The sequence below is a fragment of the Solanum dulcamara genome, chromosome 4 (assembly GCF_947179165.1).
Source record: "Solanum dulcamara chromosome 4, daSolDulc1.2, whole genome shotgun sequence".
In the NCBI taxonomy this organism is placed as follows: Eukaryota; Viridiplantae; Streptophyta; class Magnoliopsida; order Solanales; family Solanaceae; genus Solanum; species Solanum dulcamara.
The window spans coordinates 37548972-37563695 of record NC_077240.1 but is presented as its reverse complement, the minus strand read 5'-3'; positions in this window follow the sequence as shown (position 1 = coordinate 37563695).

Here is a 14724-nt window from a genome sequence, read left to right as displayed (position 1 = left end):
CAAGTTGCGGTTTGTCAAAGATGGATAACTCCGCCTCCAGATGAGCATGAAGAAGAATTTCGACTAGTTATCGCCACTTTGGAAGCTGAAATTGACGATTGGGGACAACCAATAATAGATTATTTGTGTTATGGAATATTACCTGAAAACCTTCGAACAAGAACAGAAATCTGACGACGAGCCCCTCGTTTTCTTTATTATAAAAATACACTTTACAGGCGGTCGTTCGATGGAGTTCTCTTACAATGTTTGGGGGCAGATGAATCTATTCAAGCTATGCAAGAAGCACATTCTGGAGTATGTGGAGCGCATCAATCTGGGCCAAAACTTTATTTTCACATAAAAAAGATGAGATATTACTAGCAAACCATGGTGAAAGATTGCTTGGATTACGTCCAAAGATGTAAAGCTTGCCAATTTCATGCGAATTTTATACATCAACCCCCAGAAGTATTGCACCCAACTATTACCTCATGGCTATTTGAAGCTTGGGGTTTGTATATTGTTGGACCATTACCTAAGTCCTCGGGTGGACATTTGTACATCCTAGCTGCAACTGACTACTTCTCAAAATGGGCAGAAGCTGTTTCTCTTAGAGAAGTAAAGAAAGAGAATGTTGCCAACTTCATTCGAGTCAATATTATTTACTATTTTGGTATTCCTCGATACATATTGACAGATAATGGCAAGCCATTTGATAACAAGTTAATGACAAAGATATGTGATCTTTTTGGCTTTTAGCAACGTAATTCCTCTATGTATTATGCGGCTGCTAATGGTCTCGCTGAAGTATTTAACAAGACACTCTGCAACTTGTTGAAAAAAGTTGTTTCCAAGTCTAAGAGAGATTGGCATGAAAGAATGGAAGAGGATCTTTGGGCATATAGGACTACGTATCGCACGCCAACACAAGCGACTCCCTATTCTCTTGTTTATGGAGTTGAAGCAGTTCTTCCATTTGAACGTCAAATCCCGTCATTGCGCCTTGCCATTCAAGAAGGGCTCACTGATGAAGAAAATGCTCGGTTATGCCTTGAAGAATTGGAGGCTCTTGATGAAAAAAGACTAGAGGCCCAACAAAGTCTGGAATGTTATCAATCTTTTCTAGCTCGATCTTTTAATAAGAAGGTTCGTCTTAGATGCTTCCAAGTGAGTGATCAAGGTCTTGTTGTAAGAAGGCCCATTATTACTTCTCGTCGGTCTGGAAGCAAGTTCTCCGCTAAATAGGATGGACCATATGTGGTATAAGAATTATACTCAAGTGGTGCTTACAAACTGGTTGACTCAGAAGGATTGCACATTAGCCCCATTAACGGAAAGTTCATAAAGAGATACTATCCCTGAAGAAAAGAAACACACTCCTTAAGGTACGAGTATAAACTGTATGTTACTCCTGGCCCGTAAAAGTATAAACTGTGCACGGCATAATAAAAAGGTCTGCTAGGTTGAAAATCTCGAAAGAGGCGGCCTAGACAAAAATTAGGACACAAAAAAAAATAATAATAATAATAATAAATTATTCTTTCAGAACTACGTTATGACTTGATCCTCTTCACTGAGATACGTAGGCGCTTGGAATTACATTCTAAGTTCAGTCGTATGAGTATCCAAAGAACTCATAGTCTTTCTTGACCCTCTTCACCGTAATCCATGAGTTAAATGCTAAGTTTAGTCTTATAAGTTCAAAAGAAATGGGGCACACCATTATTTGAGCATCACAATATTCTCGTAGATTGTCATGTAATGTGTGAATTAGAGAAGGCCAATCAAGACAGAATTTTAATTGACTTCAAAGAAGTATTTATACAAATCCATAAAGCTATTAGCTGTGATTATTGTACATAGTGTAGTTCTATGAACCTTCTTTTTGGCTTCTGTACGTTGATATATGAGTGTTTTTTTAATAAGATCATGCGAATATGAATCTATTAGCTTTCCTGCATATGAAGTTCATTTTTTGAAGTTTGTTTAGAACGATCCTGAGGGACTTGAGCTATACATTTTGGATATGTTTTAGATTAAGAAGGTTGGTTTCTAATAAGTCTCTCCTGGCTTGGTGCTCTCATACAATGATATATCTCTTGTACTATCGAAACACAAAAGGTATCGCAACTCTGAAGAAGAGGAAGTCAAATCTCTAAAGTAAACCATGATTCAATCTGTAAAAAACAAGTGTTAAGCTTAAATTAGTAATACAATAATCATGGTAATGAATCTCAATAATGAACGATTATATTCTTTAAGCAAAACCTATGTCTGATCTAGATAGTGGAAAGTCTTTACAAATCAGGTAAAGTCTTTGCCTTAGACGGTGTAAAGTCTTTAGCTCGGACTATGGAATGCCTTTGACTCAGACGGTGTAAAGTCTTTGCCATAAATCATGTAAAGTCTTTGCCTTAGATGATGTAAAGTCTTTAGCTTGGACTATGGAATGCCTTTGACTCAGACGGTGTAAAGTCTTTGCCACAAATCATGTAAAGTCTTTGCCACAAATCACGTAAAGTCTTTAGCTTGGACTATGGAATGCCTTTGACTCAGACGATGTAAAGTCTTTGCCACAAATCATGTAAAGCCTTTGCCTCAGACGGTGTAAAGTCTTTAGCTTGGATTATGGAATGCCTTTGATTCAGATGGTGTAAAGTCTTTGCCACAAATTATGTAAAGTCTTTGCCTCAGATGGTGTAAAGTTTTTAGCTCGGACTATGGAATGCCTTTGACTCAGACGGTATAAAGTCTTTGCCACAAATCATGTAAAGTCTTTGCCACAAATCACGTAAAGTTTTTGCCTCAGACGGTGTAAAGTCTTTAACTTGGACTATGGAATGCCTTTAACTCAGACAGTGTAAAGTCTTTGCCACAAATCATGTAAAGTTTTTGCCTTAGACGGTGTAAAGTATTTAGCTTGGACTATGAAATGCCTTTGACTCAGATGGTGTAAAGTCTTTGCCACAAATCATGTAAAGTCCTTGACTCAAACGGTGTAAAATCTTTGCCACAAATCATGAAAAGTCTTTGCCTCAGACGGTGTAAAGTCTTTGGCTTGGACTATGGCATGCCTTTGACTCAGACGATGTAAAAGTCTTTGCCATAAATCATGTAAAGTCTTTGCCTCAGACGGTGTAAAGTTTTTACCACAAATAATGTAAAGTATTTGTCTCAGATAGTGTAAAGACTTTGGCTCGAACAATGCGGCACCTTCGGGTCAAACGATGTAAAGTCTTTGCCAAGAATGATATGAAATTATTTCCAACAATGCAACACCTTTGGTTCAAATGGTTAAAAAAAAGAAATAATAATAATAATAATAATGCATGGCTACAAAGTCAACAAAATGAGCTTTTTGAACAGTATGCCTGAAGTCTTTAAATCCTCCAAATATGCAAGTAGATAACACAAAAAAAATACTATTACCTGTCAAGTCGAGGAAGCCACACTAGACTAACCAGGCTAGACTTGAGTCAAGATTTTCTTGGTCATAATAGTGCCCTTGAAGTCTAATTTCTACCAATCCCAACCCTTTTCGGTAACGATGTTCCTACATCAAGATATAAAATATTTTGTGAGGCAACAAAAATCTGAAACTTTCAGCATGACAAAAATTTGAAGTTAAACTTCAAAAAAAAATATATAATATATAGAACGATATTGAAGGAGTTTAAATCTAAATTTTAGATATGTTGTATAACTTTGTGTCTAAATTCAGAATAATCAAGCGGCTTGTGATTTTGAAGTTCCTATATGAAGATACAAAAGTTCTAATAAAATCACGCAAATCTGAAACCTTCAGCATGACAAAATCTAGAGCTAACTTTAAAAAATTATCTAGAACGGTCATGAAGGTATTAAATACTCAATTTTGGATATGTTGTAGATCGAGAAGTCTAGTTTCTAGAAAATCAAACCGTTCGTGATTCCTATGCATTTACAATAAGATATGAATTTTCTACGACTGACATGTCAAGATGTGAAAAAGATTGTTGAAAATCAAAAAAAATAGAAGAATAAAGTACCACGGCGTTGATCGTCAAGCCACATTACTGCAAAACAATGAAGGTCAGGCATCTATTTATGGAGGTTTATTAGCATCTATTATAACTAGACTCAAACTTGAATTAGGCTTCTACAAAATTGACTCCTAAGCGGATTCCAATTAGTGGTGGAATCTTGCATGACAAGTAAACACCTTAAAAAAATAATAATAATAAAAAAAACGGCTGGAATGTGTAAAAAAAACGTGAAAAAAAATGTGCAGCATAATAAAAAAAAAATCAAAATCAATTTTTTTTTCTTTTTCTCTTTTCTAATCCTCATTGGATATAACTAATTTGCTATATTCCTACTCCAACAATGATGAAAGGGTGCATCAATATAGTACAAATTCACGGTGCATCTCAAAATACATGGCATGTCATTATCCTACAAGTAATACTTCAAGCCTAGTCTTCAAAAGATAAAATATCTCGACAAGACTTGAAGTAGAGGGCATTTGTAATCATTTATAATTTATTAAATATAAATTTGTAGAATGGTTCAATTTATATTAAATTCAAGATATATTAGTCCAAATAAATATTTTGAATTAATAAAATTGGGTCAATTATCTAAGCCTATTAAATGTGGATTTAATTAAAAATCTAAATCCATTGATTTGGGCTATAAAGATGACCCCACTTTGTTAAGCCCAATATCATTTCATCCTAGAGGCCCATTTGCATGCCATATGTCAAAGTCATGTGGCAATTCAAGTCAAATTATATAAGCCACTAAAATCATACCACATGTCGAAGTTAGGTGGCAATTCAAGTCAAATTAAATAAGCCACTAAAATCATGCCACATGTCGAAGTTATGTGGCAAACTAAGTCAAATTAAATAAGCCACTAGAATAATGTCACATGTATATGTGACATGTTTTGACCAATCAAATTAAAGCTTTTCACCAAAGAAATCTGATTGGTCAGTTCAAACCAACCAATCAAATCGCACTCTCATACCACTCCCTACAACTATAAATAGGGGTCCTCATTATTCTCAGGAAGGAGGGGGTTCAAGAACGAGAAGCAAGAAGAGAGCTACAAAGTTCAAGTAATCAAATTCAAGTTCAAGTTCAAGATCAAGAATGAAGAAGAATATCAAGAAGATCAAGATCAAGTTACTTGCTCATATTTACTGTTCGTCATAACCATATAAGTGTTCGTGACGAATAATTTAAATTCAAATTTGAAGACAAAGATTTAAGATCAAGTTATTCAAGTCGTTGACTCTAAATCAAATTCAAGTTCAACGTGTTTTATATTATTTTAAGAATCAGAAGATTATCATAGATATTATAACCCGCACTATATTTTGAAATCAAATATTACACTTTGTTATTCCAATTTTCTGGTCTTGATTATTTATTTTTCTCGGCTCAAAAATTTATTGTTTACACCGTGAATGAGAAATAAGAATTGGGAAATGTTGGGAAACCAAATGAAGGAAAAATTAAAAGTCATGTATCTCTCATTAGTAGAAGAAAGAAAAAGTTTTGTCCTTATATTATGAAACACTTTCTTTAACTCGTAAAGGGTTCAGTAGAGGATTGCCCCTCGCACCGTCATCATCGTTGCTCGCTCGGCCTCGGTAATGATGTGATTGATTGATAATTTTTAAAAAAATTTATTTATCAATTTCATTAATTAATTAATTAATTAATAAAATTAATTTGAATTAATTAAATCGCGGAATTACTACGTGGACTTGGAAATGACCTCTTCCTCCCAAACAAATATTTCCTTCCCAATAGACACAATGCCTGTTCTAAACAGATGAGATTGTTCTTAACAGGTGAGTTCACACCCTTTGTTGGCTATAAATAGAGAATCTTCCTCTCAGTTTTTCACATCAAAATTTCTCCCTCATCTTTATATATTTTCTTACAAACAAAATTATATCTTTGTTTGATTTCATTGCTGACTTTTAAGTTCGCTGGCATTATCGAAATTTGAGGTACCACTACTTTTTAATGGTTTATCTGTTTTATTCTGAGAGGAAATAATTCATAAGCTCGGGTATAGTGAGGGAATTAAATTTCTTAAAGATACATAACGAATTCTGTGGATTCGAGTACTATTTTTTTTCTTTTAATATTTATTGTTTATGGTTTACTATATTGAATACAGAGATAATAAGCTTAAGGAATTTAATATTGTTTTTCTGCATATGAAGATTCTGGAGATTAAAAACCTTTCTGGTTTTCTACTCTGTTTGAATCTAATACTGATTCGAACAATATAAAATTTTCATCAGTATTCAAGGTTTATTCGGTTAATGATTGGAAGAATATAAAAATTTCCTCGTTAAACTAGAAATAAGTAGTATAAAGATTAAATCTTTATTGTTAGTATTCAGAAATATTAAATAATCTGCCTATTTGTGACAAAGAAATGACTAATCTTACGAAAGTCAATGTTGGAACAATGAGTAGTGTAACACTTCTACTGCACCACCAACTCGTTCAAATGCTGCTTTTGCACCGACTGAAAAACCTGCAAATTTTACTAGTGTTGATTTCAAGAGGTGCTAACAAAAGATGTTCTTCTATTTGACTACTTTGAGTCTGCAGAGGTTCATAAGTGAGAACTTTCTTATTCTATTGGAGGATACACTGAATGAAAAACGATTCTTAGTGACGGAAGCTTGGAAGCATTCAAATTTTCTTTGCAAAAACTTCATTCTAAGCGAACTACAAAATGACATGTACATTGTGTATAGTAATATAAAGAGTTCAAAAGAACTTTGGGATGCTTTAGAAAAGAAGTACAAATGAAGGATGCCGAAATGAAGAAGTTTATTGTGGCAATGTTCCTGGACTACAAGATGGTAGATAGTAAAGTTGTTGTCACCCAAGTTCAGGAGTTGCAGGTTATAATCTATAATCTACTTGCTTAAGGTATAATTTTATATAATACCTATTTTAAACATATTAAGTGTGTTCTAAATACTCACATAATCTTTAATGAAGAATTGATTGTGAATGATGTTTTTAATCTGTCACGATCCAAAAATCGAGGTCATGATGGAACACATTCCAAAACCCAACCTGAGGTGTAAGGCTAAGACTAAAACTCATACGAGACTCCCAAAGGGAAAATCATGTCACGGTTTAAATGAAAAAAAAAGACAATAAAGAAATTATCTCAAAACCTGGTGTCATAAGCATAAAGAGCATTTAATACAAGATTTGAGTCTGAAGATACAACATAAGTCTTTAAATGATACAAATACTAAGAAATAAAGATAGACTAGTGACAATCCAATTTTGGGACCTCACCACTAATCTGAGAATACACAATCTGCTAGAATATCAACTGTCACGTGAGGTACCCTGACTAGTATCTGCATCAAAAAGGGACACAGAAGTAGGGGTGAGTACAATTTACAGTACTCAGTAGGTTTTAGATGACTGAGTATAAGGAATTAATCAAACCTATGAAATAAACTAAAAAATGCTTCCATTTGCATACAGAAAAGTCCTATTTCGACATCGGTGCCGCCAGTATATATATAATGGCATGAGTAACGTAAACCCATAATATCAACTCATTATCACAATTAACTAATTAAGTCAAATAGTACAAATATTGATGCAATGCAATGTAATATGATGATGCAATGATGTGGTGGTATAGTGGAAGTAAGATTGTCGCACAGTCTGTCGTATACACCTGCTGAGTTGTGCTACCAAGAAGGACCCATGGGGGTCTCGCATACCATATACCTCAATCACAATATTTTATCATCCTTTTCACCTTCTCGTGGTCAAGGAATCACAATGTATCCACTATCCTGCCGTAAACTGCCTCGGTCAAGGACTCAAGATACAAAGGTTTAAAGATGTTTTATTTTCTTTCTAAAAAAGAATTCCATATTTCTCAACTTTCCATGTTTCATGATATGATGAATGCGGATGAATGCATCAAAATACGTATGGAATGAAAGCAATATTCAACTCAACATGTAGTACAAGATTCAAAGTTCTCAAAACTTAACATACACATGATACTCACCCTCAATAAATAACTATGGAAAGAAAATATTTTAATATAAGTGTTCATCCCTTTTTCAACAATATTTCAATACTCAGGCATGCTCAAAACCCCCAACTCAAAGCCCTCAAGCGGGCATCACAAGTCAAATAATATCATCAACCCTTTTTCATAGGCAAATCATGAATCACATGCTCTCAAAGCAAATAAGATAATAAATGAGGCTCCCACACGGGCTATGTAATACAAATAAGCCCCCACATGACAACATATTAATAAATAAGCCCCCACATGACAACATATTAATAAATAAGCCCCCACATAAGCATCACAATATATATAATATTCTCAACTCATACTACAACCCATCCCAAAGTTTATAACATATGAATGACTAATTACCCCATCTTAGTCTCAAATAAGAATAGCCAAACCTACCTCAATTGCTGAAACCGCACCTGAATACCTCCACCGGACAAGCAATTCTCGCATTCAATGCCCGGAATAACAACCCACTATCAAAATGAAACATACACATCACAAGGAGTCCAATGACACCCATATTGATAGGTTACGGAATCGGGGGTAAAATGGTCCAAAAATTAATTATTTTTGAAAAGAGTCAAATTTGGAATTTTATTTAAAAATTATGTTCTATATATCAATTAGAGTTTGTGGCTGAAAAACCAATTAAAACGAAACAAAAATCGAGTCCAAATCATGAAAATATAATTTTCTAACTTGAAAGAAAACCCCATAACCCACCTTTGAAATCTTGATTTAAAGATATTTTAGAAGATAATAATTGTAGAAACTGGTAAAGGATAATCTAACCATGATTTTCCTTCGGAAAAACTCACAATTTAGACCCAATAATTATTAAAAATGGAACTAAGATGACCAAGAAACAGTCCTCCAAAATCCATTAAAATTTTAACTCAAAAATGATAAAGACAGCGCCTAGATTAGTGAATTTACCTCACACGAAGCTCTTAATCAAGTTTTTTCTCTGATCAATGGATTTCTATGGAAAAACTACACAATTTAGAGCTTTGAATCACTAAATTTGGATCTAAGATGGCCAAGAAATTATCTTCCAAAGTTTACAAAAATCTGAATCCGAAAATAATCGAGACAACATCTAAAATATCAAATCTCACCTCCAACAAAGCTTCTAATCAAGATTCCAAGATCACCAATGGACTTCCCATGAAATTCTCTTGAAGATAGCCTTTTGAATCGCCATATTTAGACTTGAAAAGCTAAATAAATGAGGGTTCAAAGTAGAGAGAAAAATCTGGTGTAAAAGTGCAGATTTTTCTATTATTTAAAATCTCCGAACCGACCCTCCGGATTTATTCGGAACTCGATAAAAATAAATCAAATATGCTACCCACCTAAATTCGATATTTTAAATTCAATAGCGTATTCAAAATTCTCATACGAGATCATTTTAATAAAAAGTAGACCCCACATCAAAGTGTCATTTTAAACCAAATTGCACAACGGGCCTCAAAATTAGACTGAAAACTTTGGGAAGCAAACGAAGGATTATTATAGACCAAAATCGATATTACGAAACTAATCATGCTGTCAAAATTTTCATCCGAGTGCATTTTCCAAAAATGTTGACCAAAATTAACCATAGGCTAACTTTCAAAGTTAAAAGCGCCAAATGCCCCTAAACTCGTATCGATTGCCTCGATAGTCGTGCTGAAAATGCTCTAGCCTAATTTGGCCATTCCAAAGCTGATGGAACCATCAGAATTCAAATTCGAGGTCTCATTGATCCAAAGCTCGAAAAGTCGCAACTAAATCAACTTTGGCCTTCAAAATACCAAAATGGGCTCAAGACCTCTAAAAATTCAGTCAACACTTCTTCTAGACCAAAAATCATCCCTCGAATTCAACGGAGTCTTCGGAATTCCATTATGAGTATTGAAACTTCAAAAGTTGACCAAAGTCAAACCTTGACCTAAAATTCCTTAAATTCTCAACTCAAGACCTCAAATCTTCGTTACAACTCCAAAATTAATTTCGTAAACTCTCCTAGACCAATTTCTACATTCCGGAGCTATTGGAATTGACAAAATTTTGTTCTAAGACCCGTAGGTTTGGTTGGTACCGAAAATCACTTTTTCACCTCTTAACTTTATAAAACTCAAGAATTTGCATAATTTATAAACCATTAAGATTTTGACACTTTCAACTATACAAACCGATCAAATAATACTTGGAGGCACTAACAATAGGGGTAAAATGATAATTTCATATAAATATTTAAAAATAACCCTCAAGATCATTACAGAAGTGGCTGCGATAATTGAGAAGTTACCCCCATTGTGGAAAGACTTCAAAAACTACTTGAAGCACAAACACAAAGAGATGAATGTTGAAGATCTCATCATAAGACTAAAAATCGAAGAGGATTATAAGGTTGCGAAAAAGAGGTCACATGGAAACTCAGCAATATCTGAAGCAAATATTGTTGAAGAAGATCCTACAAAGTCAAAGAAAAGGAAGAAAGCTTCTCGCCCAAAAAGCAATCCTCCTAAGAAGAAATTCAAAGGAAACTTCTTCAACTGTTGCAAGGTGTATCATAAGGCTACAAAATGTCGGGCTCTTAAGAAGGGAAAGAAAAAGGATCAAGAAAACTTAGCTAAATCCAAAGAAGAAATGAACAATCTCTATGCCATGCTTTCAGAATGCAATTTGATTGAAAATTCAAGAGAATGGTGGATAAATTCTGGAGCCTCCTGCCATTTTTGTACCAACAAGGAACTATTTGCATCATATGCTTCGATCCAAATTGATGAGAAGTTATTTATGTCTAACCCTGTTGCTGCAATAATTGAAGGAACTAGCAAAATTTGCTTGAAGATGAGATCTGGCAAGGTGGTGACTTTAAATAGAGTCTTTCATGTTCTAGAGTTGCGAAAGAACTTGGTTTCCATACCAGTTCTGACCAAGAATGAATTCAAATATGTCTTTATTTCTGATAAAATAGTGATAAGCAAGAATGAAATATATGTAGGAAAATGCTAACTCACTGAGGGGCTTTTTAAGATAAATGTAATTACTGTTGAAATGAATAACAATTATGCTTCTTTTTTACTTGCTTGAGTCAAAATGTCTATGGCATGAACGCTTGGGACATGTAGATTATAAAATCTTGCAAAAACTGATCAACTTGAACATTTTGCCTAACTTTGAGTACAATAAATCAAAATGTCAAGTTTGTGTTGAATCTAAATATGCTAAGCATCCTTATAAATACGTTGAAAGGAATTTCATTCCCTTTGAATTGATTCACATTGACATTTGTGATATGAAGTCAACACCAACTCGTGGTGGGAAAAAATATTTCATAACTTTTATTGACGATTACACTAAATACTGTTATGTTTATTTGCTGAATAGTAAGGATGAAATAATAGAAGCATTTGGACAATACAAAATTGAAGTTGAAAAACAGTTGGATAGAAAGATAAAAATGATAAAAAAATGATAGAGGTGGAGAATATGAATCTCCTTTTGCAGAAATATGTTTGGAAATTGAAATCATCAATTAAACTACCGCCACTTACTCACCTCAATTTAATGGAATTTTAGATAGGAAAAACCAAACTTTAAAGGAAATGATGATTGTCTTACTTATAATTTCAGGTTTACCACAAAATATGTGGGGGAAGCCATCTTTACAGAAAATCGAATACTTAATAGAATACCCCATAGAAAATCACAGTCTATTCCATATGAGAAATGGAAAAGAAGAAAACCAAATTTAAAATATTTTAAAGTGTGGGGGTGTCTAGCCAAAGTCTAAGTTCCTAAACCTAAGAGGGTCACAATAGGACCTAAGAATATGGACTGTGTTTTCATTGTATATACTACAAACAGTAAAGTATGTCAATTTTTGGTTCATAAGTCCGAACATCCGAACATTCATGACAATACAATAATTGAATTAGATAACTTTGAATTTTTTGAACATATCTATCCGTATAAAATTAGACGTAAATTGTCTAATGTAAGATCTAAATGACCTCGAGAAGAACCAAAGGAGAATATACCTAATAAAGAGATTCCAAGACGTACGTCAAAGGACATTTACTTTTTTTGGATCTGATGTTGTAACATTTCTTCTTGAACATGAGTCTCAAATATTCAAAGAAGTTGTGTTCGCTGTGGACTCATACTTTTGAAAAGAGGTTGTCAATAGTGAGATTGATTCAATATTTAGCAACCATACTTGGGAATTGGTTGATCTTCCTCTAGGAAACAAACCTTTGGATTCAAAATGGATCTTCAAAAGAAAAATGAAAGCTGATGGAACTATTGACAAATATAAGGCAAGACTTGTCGTCAAAGACTTTAGACAGAAAGAAGTCATTGATTATTTTGATACATACTCACCTGCAAGTAGGATTATATCTATTCGAATGTTAATTACACTAGTTACGGTATATGTCCTTGAAATCCATCAAATGGATGTAAAAATAATTTTCTTAAATGGAGAATTAAAGGAAGAAATTTACATGGAACAACCCGAGGGCTTTGTGGTTCCTAGTAAAGAAAATAAAGTGTGCAAAATTATTAAGTCACTTTATGGACTAAAACAAGCACCAAATAATGGCATGAGAAGTTTGATCAAATCATGTTGACAAATGGATTTAAGACTAATGAGTGTGATAAATGTGTTTACATTAAAGACACTCCAAATAAAGTTATCATTGCTTGTTTATATGTGGATGATATGCTGATAATGAGTAACGACATTGCTAACATAAATGATACTAAACGTATGCTTGCTAGTAAGTTTAATATGAAAGATTTAGGCGTTGCGAATTTGATATTGGAAATTAATATTCACAAAACTCCTCAAGGTCTAACATTGTCTCAGTATCATTATATCCAAAAAGTACTTGAAAAATACAAGTACTTAAACTTCAAAAGTGCAAAAACACCAATTGATGTGAACCTTGATCTTGCTAAGAATAAAGGTGAAAGTCAAGCTCAATTGGATTATGCTAGAGTGTTGGGAAGTTTGATGTATATCATGAACTGTACACGACCAGACATAACTTGTGGTATAAGTAAATTGAGTCGATACACAAGTAATCTTAATAAAAATCATTGGATGACAATGAAAAGAATTTTGGATATTTAGAACACACTCAAGGATTTGCTTTGCAGTATAACAAGTATTCTGCAGTTGTTGAAGGATATAGTGATGCAAATTGAATTACTGGGTCAACTGAACCTAACTCCACAAGTGGATACCTTTTCACCATTGATGGAGGAGTAATATCTTGAAAATCATCCAAACAAACATGTATAGCTCGCTTTACAATGGAGTGTGAGTTCATAGACTTAGACAAGGCCGGTGAAAAAGCTGAATGGTTGCGGAATTTCTTAGAATATATTCCATTTGTCCCAAACCAATGGCTTCTATATGCATACATTGTGATAGTCAAACTACAATAGAAAGAGCTGGGAACGTTATGCATAACAGTAAGTCTCGTCACATACGAAGAAGGCATCATACCGTTAGACAACTGCTCTTTAGAGGAATTATCACAACTGACTATGTAAAGTCAAATGATAATATATCAGATTCACTTACAAAAGGCCTAACTAGAGAGGGAGTTGAGAGATCATCAAAGGGAATGAGACTATGGCTGAGGACAAATCATCGTGGCGGTAACTCTACCTAAAAGACTGGAGATCCCAAGATCTAGGTTCAAAGAGATCAAACAAAGTTATTGATGACGGTTCAACATTGTCAAAATAATTTTATGATCCATTCGCATGATGCGCCAATGTTCAGTAATAAGGATAAGGCATGAAGACCTTTTAATGATATCTAAGTTTGATACAGAACATATCAAATGGTGTTTCTATGGGATAACACATTTAGAAATCACCTATGTAAGTGTGAAGTGTAAGACGCTTTAAGGAGAATCCGATAAGGCCAGTTTTCTACGCACTTATGAACCAGAAAGTATTCATGACTGAAACGAACAAAATAAAACCAAAAACAGTTAATAGGTTAGTGATGTGACTTATGTTGTCTAGGTTTACACCAAAGCTCGACGATTCAAAAATATCAAATCAATCGATTGACTGAGTATATCCGATATATGTTCACTATGGAAAGTTCAAAGAAAAACCTACTTATCCAGATGCAATTAATCCTTACCTACAAATCACACAGTTTTTTCATGCATATGTTTCAAACAATAGTCATTCTGTATTCATGTGGAGGATTGTTGGATTTAAGTGAGGTGTGAATAGGAAATAAGAATTAAAAATTGTGGGAATCAAGTAAAGGGAAAATGAAAAGTCATTTCTCCCTCATTGGTAGAAGAAAGATAAAGTTTTGTCCTTATATTAGGAAACACTCCATTTAGCTCTTAAAGGATTAAGTAGAGGATGTCCCCTAGCACCGTTGTCGTCGTCGCTCGCTCGGCTCAATTTTTGCTTTGGCAAATGATGTGATTGATTGATAATTTTTAGACAAAATTTATTTATCAATCTCATTAATTAATTTTCTTTTTCTTTAATATTAATTATTAATCCGCTTAATTATTTATTTATTAATTAATTCTTAGAATTAAAAAAATTGCGGAATTAATTAACGGAATTAACTAATTGATTCGTGAAATAGAATTAATTTGATATTCGTGGATTCAGAA